This window comes from Parambassis ranga, chromosome 5 (assembly GCF_900634625.1).
Source record: "Parambassis ranga chromosome 5, fParRan2.1, whole genome shotgun sequence".
Lineage (NCBI taxonomy): Eukaryota > Metazoa > Chordata > Actinopteri > Ambassidae > Parambassis > Parambassis ranga.
In genome coordinates, this window is record NC_041026.1 from 30,080,355 (window position 1) to 30,093,551 (window position 13,197).

Consider the following 13,197-nt stretch of genomic DNA (forward strand, 5'->3'; position numbering starts at 1 on the left):
TTCCCTGTTCTCTCCTGGGGATGGACGACCTCCCCTCACGCACAGACAGGGTAGTGGCCACGGCCTTCCCCCCTTCTACCCTTCTGCACCCACTCTTCATAGAGTTCAGGTGGAGAAGGTGAGTCTCATCTTGGTGGCCTCGAATTGGCCTCAGATGACCTGGTTCCCAGCGAACGCTTCCCTCCTTTGTGGGCAGCCCTGGGAACTGCCAGCCAGACGGGATCTCCTGTCCCGGACCCAGGGGACTCTGTTCTACCCCTTTGCCCCAGGGGCTTGCATATTGTGCCTGGCCCCTGAGAGGGCTCAGATCCTGGCCATGGGGCTGCCTCCCTAGGTGCTCGGCCACCCAGCTGGTCTTCTTATGGCAGGCCGCACCCGGCGTATTACCACGGTGCGTGGTTTAAGCGCTGGGGGTTACCTCTTCCGGCTGGTGAAGGTTGCCACCTTATTGCCCAGTATGTCAGAGTAGACAGTGTAGGTCACCCCCTGCAGAGGTGTGGGCACATTCCATGGGACCTCGCTACCTCATGGGCTTTATGGCAAGGTGCCTCCTTGTTGGAAATTTGAGAGGAGGCCTCTGCGACGACCCCATCTACATTTATCAGGTTCTTCTGCATAAATGTAGCAGCCCGCACAATGTTTGCCAAACGTGTACTGGGCACGGCACAGCAGGATGTAGAAAAGAACAGGTCTCAATTTACCCTGCCTTCCAGGCCATGGCTCCCCATTAGGACCCTGGCCGGAGTGTCATTTTTCGGGGATGGTGGAGTTGATCTCCCTCCCCCTGGTGGTTATTGTGGCTATGCTGCCTGAATTGGTCTTGCAGTCTCGCCTCATACATTGCCAGGTTTCCCATGACGGTCCAACACCCAGGTGGTGGTCAGACTCATGAGGCGTTTTTTTCCGAGCCAGCCTGCTGCTAAGGAGGGCAGGCTGGGATGGCTTTCCACCCTTTACAACCGGCTTAGCGTCTGGCAGGCCAGCCAAGTCCGAGGGCCCTCGGGCACTGGACAAGGAATGGGTGTGTGTATATAAATATTTCTCTGTTGAGCACATGGGTGTTTATTCAGGTGGCAGGGACATCTCACCCGAGTTCGTCTGCCGTCGCACCCTCAGCCGTTGCAGCGCTGTCTGCTTGGTTTCCTCGTGGTGTGTCTTACAGAGTCCCCGTACATATGGAATATGTAGGGTGGAGAGACACGAAAGAGAACGATGGGTTACATTGTAACCTTGGTTCTCTGAGTGGAGAGACTATCTCTCCAGCTCCAGGCCACTCGGAAACGCGTTCCAATCAAGGTTAACCGAGGAGGCCACGCATGCGTGGTGCTTATATAGCCACGGTGCCAATCATTGCGTGGCCACCACAGGTGGTGTGTCTTAAAGAGTATCCACGTCATACTGCTCCCGTGGGGATCAGTCCCCGTACATATGGAATATGTAGGGTGGAGAGATAGTCTCTCCACTCAGAGAACCAACGTTACAATGTAACCCATCGATATGAAGTAGTGGATGTCAGGCAGCCAGCTCATGACAGCAGCACCGCTATGAATTCATTGTCAGTGCTTTGTCTCTCCTTGCAGACAGGGAAATCACTGCTGAGAAAGTGTCACAGAAAATCTGTTCACCAAACTATGACCTCAACGCTGAACATCAGTGTACAAATCAAATATGAAAATAGATGGATGAACTGTTCTTGAGAAAATTGTCAGATAGACACTATAGACAGACACTATATAACATGTGTCAATATTTTCCATGCTCTTTCCATACTTTTATTGCAGTGTCACACTTTTCCCTCATTTAATGAGGGCACAGCAACAACAATTTGCTACATTACCCTGAACTTTAATACATTTAATTAGTTGGTGAAGTTTTATATAACTATGGAAAACAGTCACACCATTGATTATGTATAATGTTATGAATATGAAACTCAACAACAACAAGGATTAAGGGACTTTTTTGTGCCAGGCTGTAAAGATTTCTGCTGCTAAAGTTTTAACATCTATAGAATCTATAGGGATTGACTCACTTTTGGAGCAGCCCCCATAGGCCATAAAGGGGACTTGCAGTTTTCAACACTTTTGTATGAGCTTCATTTCTCAGCCTCTGGGGTTTGATGCTTGGCAGATAAATCCCTGAAGGTGTGGGGACTTATGTAGCCCCAGCACTGACAGATGGCAATGACAAAACTGTGGATTTTTTCTAAAAATTAAATTTAACTCCATGATCTACTTGCATTTCCTATTTGCCTGAGTGACACCAAATGCAATTATCAACATGTGAGCCTGCAATTACCTGCAATTTTCCACAGCTTTTCCCAGTGTGGACAGGGGAGTTGTACTTGCAGTGTGGTTCAGTACTGCTTTTCTCTGCACCTTGGTAACACAAATGATGGACGAGTGAAAAAAATACCACACAACCTTTGCCTTATCAAAGAACTGCTGCTGTTCCAGTCAACACTTAAATATATATTAATATTAATTTTGTATTGATTATGATTACATTAGCCTAAACATTTACATAGTCGTGCACACACGAGTACCACGCTGAGGCATAAACACTAATAGGCATGAACGCTCACTGCCCTTTATCCTCTTACATGTGGTTGCCATGACAACTGTACACAGAGGTTACTGCTCATAGCCCTTTCTCTTGCCATGCTGACTGCTGTCCCCTTATCTAAATGAAGGGTGAGTGATTGCTTTTTCTAATCATTATCAGGGTTTGGGACTGTTAATCCATCCAGAGGGGAGACGGACTTGTTTATGTCAGCCAACAGAGGACACAGGATTGGGATGGTGTCTGTGTGTGTGTAAAAGGAAGCCAAATTTGTTTCTGTTTTTTAATGACGTTAATGTTGATGGACTTGTATCAGTCTTGGTTAATATCAAATTTACATAGAAAACCCTTATTGTTTTTGTGTGGTGTTTTCATATGTCTTGGTGCAGTGATAAAAAAATCCTTCTAACAAAATGTGAATTTCTTTAATTATTTATTTTACAAAATTATAAATAAAGTGGAATCCATGTATACACATTTTCTTTTTTTTTCACAAAGATGTTACCAGTTGGAGAAAAGGGAATTCCCATGGCTATAGATAATTATTTGCACTTTAACAGCATCCACACACCAGTTTTTTTAACTCTACCCTGCCCCGATGTCACACCTGCAGAGTTCCTGCTGTGATCAGTTATATTTTATTTTAAATAGTGTTTTTTCTTATTAGCTTTTTCACATGTTCTACCCAGCCACAGACTCATCTGAGGTGTTGTCACTGGTAATGGATGAATGATCTATTTGTCACAAACTTACTAACAAATCAGATTGCTTCTTGTTGCCATCACCAAACCGTGAACTCACGTGTAAACGCTGGTAGTTGTGACACATTCACCTATAGCTTGATGCCTGCCATGATAATGTCATGAAAGAGGAAATTATCTATTGAGACCTGAGTTTTGTTGCAAGCAGTAAATTATTTCTGTTGGACCTTTGGAGGTCACATGAAGGTTTGTAGGGATTGTCTCTTTGAATCCACTGTCCTGGAGAATTTGATTAGTTTTAATGATTTAAAATGATAGGTTGTGCATAGCTGAGGAGTATGGTTCTTCAAAGTCACAGTATCCTGAAGGGCATTGATCATGCATTTGAAATACAGTCATTGTAAATGCACAAATCACAGACAGATATCCTAAAACTGTGTTATTTACACCTATCATCTAAGCAATGTTTCAGTCACAAACATGGGAACAGAGCTTTTAGGTTATTCAGTAGATATCGAGACTAAGTGCAAAGGTTCACAGAGGAAGTGAAGGTGTCCCTTGACATGCAATTGACACAATTACCATCTACATATGTATCAAGTGACCTAGAAACTGGAGAAGAAAACATTTTGACTAATACAATGACATGATCAGAGTGTCTGGGAATAGTCTATTTACCTATTCTTTATATCTGATAACTGCATTTGAAACTGTTGAGCACACTTTCCTCAATAACCACCTGGGGCACTGTGTCAGATTTAAGGGTGCTGCTCCAGTGGTTCAGGTCCCACCTGTCTGACCCTTTCTGTCAGCTTCGGTGCCCTCATCAACTCCTCTACATTTTGGTATACCACAAAACCCTATTCTTGGCCCAATACTTCTCAATTTACATGTTCCAAAAAACATGGTATTTTGTTTCACTGTTATGCAGATGACACATATTTATACCTGTCCTTGAAATGTGTTTAAAACCATTTATTAGGTATGTCCAGATAGCATGATTGTTGCTTTGGGTTCGAGAGGTTGGGGTTCAAGACTTGGATGAGCTGTTTCTTTTGCGAAATTTCCCAGTTTCGGGATGGATGAAGTATTTATAGTCTGCAGCAATGCGTTTTGGGAAGTTTGAAGTATTGTGCCCGTGGAAATGGGTAGTTGTTGCGGTGGTGAGCGTTTCTCCCGACACAAACACACACATACACACAGAGATTTTTGCTCATGCAAAAAGAAAAGTGAGCAGATATTCAAAATCAAATGACTTGGACTTGAGGGCAAAAAACCTGATCGGGACATCCCTAATATTTATTCAAAAACACTTCATACTAGATCAGACCTGGGCAAAGTACGGCCCGCGGGCCACATCCGGCCCGCTTGCGTCTTCAATGCGGCCCGCGGACTCGTACACACAATAAAAAAAAAAGAAGGCATCAAAAGTCAGCTGTCAGCACGGCATTACCGGTAACGTCTTTCCAACCCTCCTTGTCTCTTCCACGCTGGTGCACTGCTTCATCCCATCTACTCTTTGTAGAGACACGGTCGCGCTGTGTACACTTTAAAAATGCTGCGCGACTATGCTGAAATGTACGGTAAAGCGAGAAGAAACGCCACGGCGCATTCAGATGTTACCGCGGTGCTGCAGCCGACATCTGCTCTTAAAAAGCTCAGACCTTGTCCAACTTTCAGAGCTTTGGGATTGTTTTTAAAATTAGTTTTAACTCTAATGGTTTTCTTCTGTAAAAATATCTTTACATCATCTGTGCTGCTCTGCACTGTGCGGGAGTGTTTTTCAACATACAACCAGCAACACTCAGTGGACCTGGACACACACAGAGGACAGAGGAGTGAGCAGTAAACACACAGACCAGTTCACATCATCAACTCCCTCCGCCACACAGTGATTCTGAGCCTTTTTTCCGCCAATGCGACTTTATAATATCTATCTTTCCATTCATTCAACTCCGCGCAACTCTCTCTCTCCCTCCCGTCCGCGTTCACACACACGTACACACATGAGCGCGGATATGTTCACAGAGAAGACGGCCAACGTTCTTGATAATGGAACATCGCACCCTAACTCAGCACAGACAGAGCTGGTAACGCAGCAAACATTATAGGTGATTTAAGGTGAAACGCGGTTGCGGTTGAGATAAACTACGTCATATGACAATAGTCACATATGAATAATAACACCAAAAGCTGTTTTATTAATCAGTTAGTTGCCTTTAGTAGTTCCATATATCTGATTATAGTATTTATGCTATTAATGTATTTATGTGGTTATATCACATTATTTATTTTAACCTTTATTTTACCAGAAAATGTCATTTTACAAAACAAGAACAGGCTGATATATGAGGTCAGTGTTGACTTCATATAGTGAAATAAAAACCTTCAGCTTCAGATGTTTTTGTATGTTTTTGTGGCCCTTTGCTTTTCTAATGGAAGTCTATGTGGCCCTCGCAAAAAAATAATTGCCCACCCCTGTACTAGATGGTCCTAATTTGGTTTAATTCAACTGTAAGGCCACGGATTACTATAGAAAACCCCAGCTGTGATCATGAACATTTGGCACCTAGAGACAATTTTGATTGTAAAGGTGCTATATAAGTAAAATTGAATTATATTTAAAATGTAAAATTGGACAAACTAAGTCCACCAGCTGAGACTTTCTTCCAAAGTCAAGGTTCTGTGGTTTATGTATACAGGCTGCAAGTGTTGATAGACAGTGTTGTACCACAGTTTACTACTAATAGTGAAAGTGGCAGTTTTAGTGTGAAAAGCTAGCATGTGTTGGTGCAGATTGGGTTTGCAGAATGTGTATGCAAAAAATCTTAAAATAAACATTTTAACACCAAGACAACTAGATTCATATTTCACACATACTGCTGTCAAAGTGTAGTGTATATGAAACTGAATAACAGCATAAGTTTTTATCATTTCTGTTTGCAAGCTAGCATCTCTGTCATTTAATGCTGGCTGCTTACACTGTTCTCTGTTTACTCTTTGCTGCCTGCACACATGCTTCTGTGTAATCTAGTGCAAAACAAACAGTAAAGGCTGTCAGTTTAACAATCAAAATAGCTAGCTTGGCTTTCATACAGTTTTATTTGAATATCTGGATTGAGAGGCGTCTGATTTGATTTCAATTTTTGGCTAGTGAATATTTTGTTATCTTTGCTGTCCAATGTTACAGTTGTATTCATTTAGGCTCACACACTGAAATTACAAACAAATAATGAAAAATTTTTACCACCTAATACAACAATTTCAGTGTCACAGAGGTGGCCTTTTAACCTTGCTCTGAAGGATTTGCTAAATAAAGCTATATATTTTCAGGTGAGTGAATACATTGTATTTGCAACTGCCTACAGTCTACAGAAATAAAAATGTTTGCTACGCAACAGCATAGTCACATGACAACGTCACCACCAAGTTCACTGATAATGGTCCATTCTCAGTGTCAAATGATGGCTCAAGCTTGCTCGCACAAGCAGCATGTGAAGATGTCTACCATGCCTTATAATACACCCTTCTGGATGATGATGGTCATTGGTTAAAAAAGGGTCAGAAAATTATGGGTAAATATTGTAAACAGAGAACGGGATAGAGAGAGGTAGAGGGAGTAGAAGAAACACTGGGTCCTTTTGGTGACAGGGAGGTGGGATGCTTTATGTTCAGAAACACATAATGCATCAGTAACTGTGATGCTGTTTATGATGTAAACATGAATTATGCAGAACCCAATGGCACAGGTTTGATATAATAAGTGGTGAGTCTCATATACTCATGTCCATGTAAACATATTCTGTGAAGCAGAAACAGTTCCTCGGCTCACTGGCCCAAACACTCCACCTGTCTCCACCTTCAGGCACAGTGTCCACACATGTCAAACAGGACAGCAGGAAGGTACAACCACCGGTACAGCTGAGAAAGAGAAACACATGAGTTACCCCAGATTTATACTGCATGCGAAAGCGCAGCGTGGCGGTTTACGGACGTAATACGCCCGTCTGTCTCACAACATCAATTTACACCAGGAGCGTTTCAGAAGCGTAGCGCTGCCTCCACACTCTCGTGAGATTCACAAGTCACGTAGTAATCTGCCTGTTAATCTGATGGTTAATGTCCTCTCTATGTGTCAGGCTGGGTTACAGAGAGTTTACTCCCTCAACACACAGGGCAGCTCCTCACCTTCCCCTCTGAGAACAGCTGCTGCTTCTCTCCCTGCCTTTTCCTTCCTGATGTTGTCCTTATAAAAAGCATCTTCTTTCATATTAAATGCTGTTTCTCTACTTTTCAAACGGAATCTCTCCTCATACATGGCTGTGGCTGTTTCTCTGCCGGTAGCGATGTTAAATCAGCGAGAGGTCAGTCTGACAGCGTTTTATTTTGACTTCCTGTCTGCTCGATGTAGATGGTGCAAATAGACGCGTGTTGGGCACGATACATCTCCAAAATAGAACTGCGCGTATCTATCGCAAGCCATTCATATCACATTTCGCCAGTACTTAAAACGCCGTTTTTTACGTCGTACGCCGCAGAAAACGCCGTTTTCACGTCATACACCGTAAGGCGTTTTCACAGTTTAACGTCGTACGCCGTACGTCGTTTTCCAGACGGCCACCGATAACGCCGTACGGCGTTTTCTAATATTCTAATGATCTCCGCCCCATAACTTGCTCAGCCACTACAGTTTACTCTTCAACAGCCTATCAGCAGAGAAGAAGGACGGACCGCACTGATTCAGCACCGATCTCCTTCCAACCCGGATTTACACCAGACGCGAAGCTGCAGCGTAACTGCACAGGGTTAATTTTATAGGTTTAAATAGCTTGAAAAAAAAGTATTTGTAAAGAAAGTTTGAAAAAAAATAAATAATTTTTTTATATAAAATATAAAAATAATTGTTTGTTTCAATTTAAGCACAAATAGCATTAACATGGCGATGACTAATTGATTAGTAGGGTTGCACTAACAAATATGTGATTAATTGTGGTCATAGGTAGAGCAGTAATCACTCAATAAGGACAACAGCTATTCCAGTGCTTGGACTTGAACAGTTATGTTGGCTGTTTTGGACCACTTACTGATAAATTCAGAGCAACTCAACATCTTAGTACAGTTAAATAAATGACTTCCACCACCCTTGAGACAGACTTTTCACCATAAAAAAATTATCCTGGGCAGCCACTGGTTGCTCACAACCTCTGGCTTATTTAACAGGAGCTCTGCCAGTGGAAAACAGCTCTGTGAATAGTCAGGGGTACAATCTGTCAGGTACACCAGGGACGTCAGAGAAAAAAAACACCTGTGTTGCTGTGGAGTTTTTCAGTGCACTCCCTCTGTGTTCCCAGCTGATCAAAGCTCAACAGGCGGCTAAATATTTTTCTGCGCTCCACTGAACTGATAATTTGATGCACGTGGGATCAACATCAGAAGCAAAGCCAATCATTCAACCGATGATTTTACATTTTATCTAAATGAAATGAAACAAATCTTGATTTGACTCCATGCAGCTGGTCCGTGCTCCATCAGGCCACAACAAAAGGGTGAGACAGCGTGGCGGCTGCTTTTGTGCACACGCAGCCTGACGTCGTTTCCTTCATTGACCCATTTTTAACAGTTACCCTCCTACCCTCTGGGAAGAGGCTCAGGTGCCTGCAGACAAAAACCAGCAGACTGAGGAACAGTTTTTACTCCACAGATGTCTCCCCTCTGGACTCTTCATCTCACTGATCCCCACATTTTGTGATATCCAACACTGCTGAACCTCCCAGAACTGCAATATCCCCTTGCACAGGGTGTATATAAGCTAAGATAGATTCATCTTCTCCAAGTGTGCACACATTTCCTTTTACAGTAAGATCTAGCTGTGTTTGCTGTTGGCTGATCATAGACATGGTCTACCAAGCACAAACTGAAATACAAGGACTTCTTCTCTGCACATATACACTGTATTGTTGTATGTTAGAAACAACTTAATGGCAAAGAAAGAGATTACAAACATCTTTTTGTGTAGTACAGTCAGTGCAGCTTCATGAGAGGCCAGAGACTTTACAGTCTGTATGTGCGAAGTTACAGGTTATTTTAGGTGAAGGACAGCCTGCAGCTTATCGAAGATGCGAGTCCACAATTACATTGTTCAATGAAGCCGAGATTGGAACTTCAATTTTTATTTTAGCCCTGTAATTTCAATGTGAGGGCAAAAATGATATGAGACACCAGGCTGGCTGTCTTTTCTGTGAGGTGTGTGTGGCTTTCTTTTTAGATATCAGAAGGAGAGAGAGACATGTGCATTGAAAGATGCATGTGAATGCTCTGTGGTGCATATCACAATACTTCAGTGTGTGTGTGTGCGCAAGCCTTGGATACAGCAGTAATTCAAACGTGCTCCTCAGTCAGTGGTAACAGCAGGGTTTGGTGTTCTGGCAAGATGTTAATGCAGCCAGTAGGAGAAAATCAATGGCAGGGACAGACAGGTGAGAGGGTGTGTGTGTGCACATATGAGAAAGAAAGAGAGAGAGAGAATACACTAATCACACCAATCAGATTAAACCAAATTATAATGTGATGTAAGGCAAGGCAGAATGAAAGAAGACATGACTGACACAGGCTAGAAGCAAGGATAAAATTAATCCTAAAAACAGAGAATGCAGTGAGAGTTTTAAAAAATCCTTACAGGGTAGTACAGAAAAATCAAAGTGTATAGCTTGAACTTAATTATCATTAGTGTCCAGGCCTTTCTAACACCTTCTGGGAGGTTTTGACTAGTAGGCCAATCCAGAGGTCCTTAGTGTCCAAGATATGTATTTGGCTAATGAGCACAAGCAGTAGTGTTTTAAGGTATATTATCTGAGCAGGAGTAAGATTAGAGATTTTAGAACAGGAGTAATGTGGTGGGTTTTGGAAACCGTTGTGGCTTGTTTTGTGAACCCAGCAGACCCATAAGTAATCTAACAAGCTGGAAATGTCTAGAGGAGTCTTTGTGTTGATTTGACATTATGTCATTGATTCTAGCAATATTTTTAAGCTGTTACCAACTACTTCCTGTGTTGACAACAGGACAAACAATTTTAATGCAGTGCCAGAGATTCTATTATCTAAAACCTATTTCCACATCAAGCCTATTTTTAAGGCCTCAGCTTGAAAATGACATGCCCAAAATGAATAGAGCATATCTCAGCAACCACAAAGTCTATTTGAATACTTTTGTTGTCATAATAAAGGGACCAATTGTGAGATTTGCTCAGATATGCAAGTATCAGTTTGGATGCCTGTGGCTCTGTGTAAATTAAGATGGCACGCTGCAATGAAAACAGTGTCTGCATGAAGCAGGCAGCACCATGAAGGACACGTCTCATTCAGCCCAAAATATGGTTACCCTCCTACCCTCTGGGAAGAGGCTCAGGTGCCTGCAGACAAAAACCAGCAGACTGAGGAACAGTCTTACTCCACAGATGTCTCCCCTCAGGACTCTTCATCTCACTGATCCCCTCATGTTGTGATTTCCAACACTGCTGAACCTCCCAGAACTGCAATATACATTTGCACAAGGTGTATATAAGCTAAGATACATATTCACCTACACTGCTGTACATAACTTGTAATTAGACATTGTCATATGTTATACACTGTACTTTAATCCAATTATTACTTTCTGCTTATCATTTATTCTCATGTGCCATATCTACTGCTGTCTAACTTGCACTACTGGTTAGAGCAGGGGTGGGTATTTTTTTTGCAAAGGCCACATTGCCTTTCATAAACAAAAATCCTCATCATTTTTTAAAACAATACAGTGAAAGAGGGAGAGAGAGAAGGACAGAGAGGTTCATGAAGTGGTGATGCTGGGCCCAAATGTGTGACTGCCATATTTTGCCCAGGGCTAGGTTAGATTTTTAACTGCATTTAACTACCTTAAACTTAACTTAACATGTCCAATGACAAGAAAGTCTAATCTAATATCAGTACACACAGTCAGTATGGATGTTTTCCACACCTTCAAGGCTAATTTAAAATTGCTACATCTGCCTGGCTGCCTCTTTACAGATATTACATAGAGTAGTTATTCATTTGTTGCACTAGTTCCACATGTTATTCTTCCTAAAAGAGAGCACACACACAAGCAGAAACGTATTTTTTAGCTTCCATATTAGAGCCTGAATGGAAATACTTCTCCAAGTATGCACTTCTTCCCAGCTTGTAGTCTCCTGGCAGCATTTTGTATTGTTTATAATAGTATGGACAACAGTCGTGGAGAGAGAAAGTGGAGACCAGGACCTTGTCTTGCCAAATGTGGGGGGGATTCTAGCAGGCATGAATCGCAGAGTGTCTGGTTTTTTGCCTTTCTCTTGTTTGTCATGCCATCTCTCCTCTTCTTCTCTCCCTGTTGGTCTCGCAGACCTACGTAGACCACGCTTGCTTGCTGGGTTGTGCATGGTTTTCCCTTTTCACTTGGTCCGCCTCTCTTCAGGTGATTTTGAATCAGAAGAAACTGAGAACTGAGAAGGCAGTGGCCCTTCCGGGATGTATCAGGTTGCTGGGGCTTATCATTGTCATCACTATGACACAAAATAAAAATAGGAAAAAAATATTTATTTAGTGGCCTTGATTTAAAAATACGATATAAAGACACACATTCAAACATAATACACACACCTCCTGTCCTTTCAGGCACAAAGAAAGACACACATTCTTAAAAATACCCACATTTATACCTTTATGCACGATATGTTGTCAGTTTCTATCTATCATATACTGAATATTTCTCTGTGTCCACTGGTAACCAGTAAGAGAATTAGACACTAAAAACTAGTTGTAGCCAAACCCTGACATTACTTTGTGGTAACTTCCTGTGTGTCAGTTCAGAGTGCTTCTGTGGAAACCCTGAAGAGATGCTTCTATACTGAGTTCATGTAGGACAACAAACCTGTGACATCAGGGCAGCGTAAAGGCCCCGGCTGGAGCCTGACTCCATTTTAGAACACTGTATGGGTGATGATTAGATGGGTTTGTGCGCAGTACATCACTGCGTTAGAAAGTGGGGGATTACAGGTCAATTTTTTCTTTCAGCCTGTACCACAGTGATGTGGTGAAACCAATATGTCATATATGTCATATATCAGTTTTTTACTTGTGTGGCAAACATTCCTATTATTATTTTATATTTATGTTTTCGTAGAATAAAGTGTTGAATGTCATGATTTTTTGAGCTTTGTTCAAATCCACCATTTCTGATGTTTTACAGTTTCTTTCTATCATTAAATCAGAAAATAAAAAGCATGCATTACCAACCTGTTGGAGGTGGGAACATTGCTAAGAGAAATAATAAGCCTTCATAGAATTCATATCATAAGATGGAAAAATCGTTGCATTCAGTGATTGTACATTCTAGTGCCTTATCATCTCCAGATCGTCAACAGTAAGCTCACCTGGTACCAAGTAAGCTCAGCCTAATCCTTCAAAAACAACAAAAAAAAAACAAAAACAAAGGTTGATGTTTCAATCCATGACAACTGAACATGCATGTGCATTTCTTCTGCTGTACCTCTATGTTTATTAGGAGAAAATGGCAACTGCAGAAGGGAACAGTTTCCTATATCTTTTAAGTGATTTTTATCTATCCCTGTACCCTGTACAGTGAACAAAAAAAACAAACTTGCAAAATCAGGGGGACTAGAACAAGGAACAACTGAGTGACGGTCTGCTGTGCTGCCTGTACCCCCCATCAAACTCTACCTGTCCCCTAACACAGACTTGTGGCTGTATTGGTCTCCTAATTGGATGAAATCAGGCAGTTATATGTTCCGCTAACATAAACATAACCATGAGTTGTATCTAGGGCAATTCGGCCATCCCTTTCATTGAAACAGTATTCACTGATAGCAGCAGGATTATTCACTCTGCCACAAAACAACAATGGTTCAGGAATGGTTTG

General features: G+C 42.0%; 1 protein-coding gene across 1 annotated transcript in view; it reads left to right on the forward strand.

Moving 5' to 3' along the window:
• Positions 1-13,197, forward strand: part of cadpsa (Ca2+-dependent activator protein for secretion a) — a 158,598-nt gene that overhangs the window by 43,449 nt on the left and 101,952 nt on the right. The gene's annotated exons all lie outside the window — the stretch shown is intronic.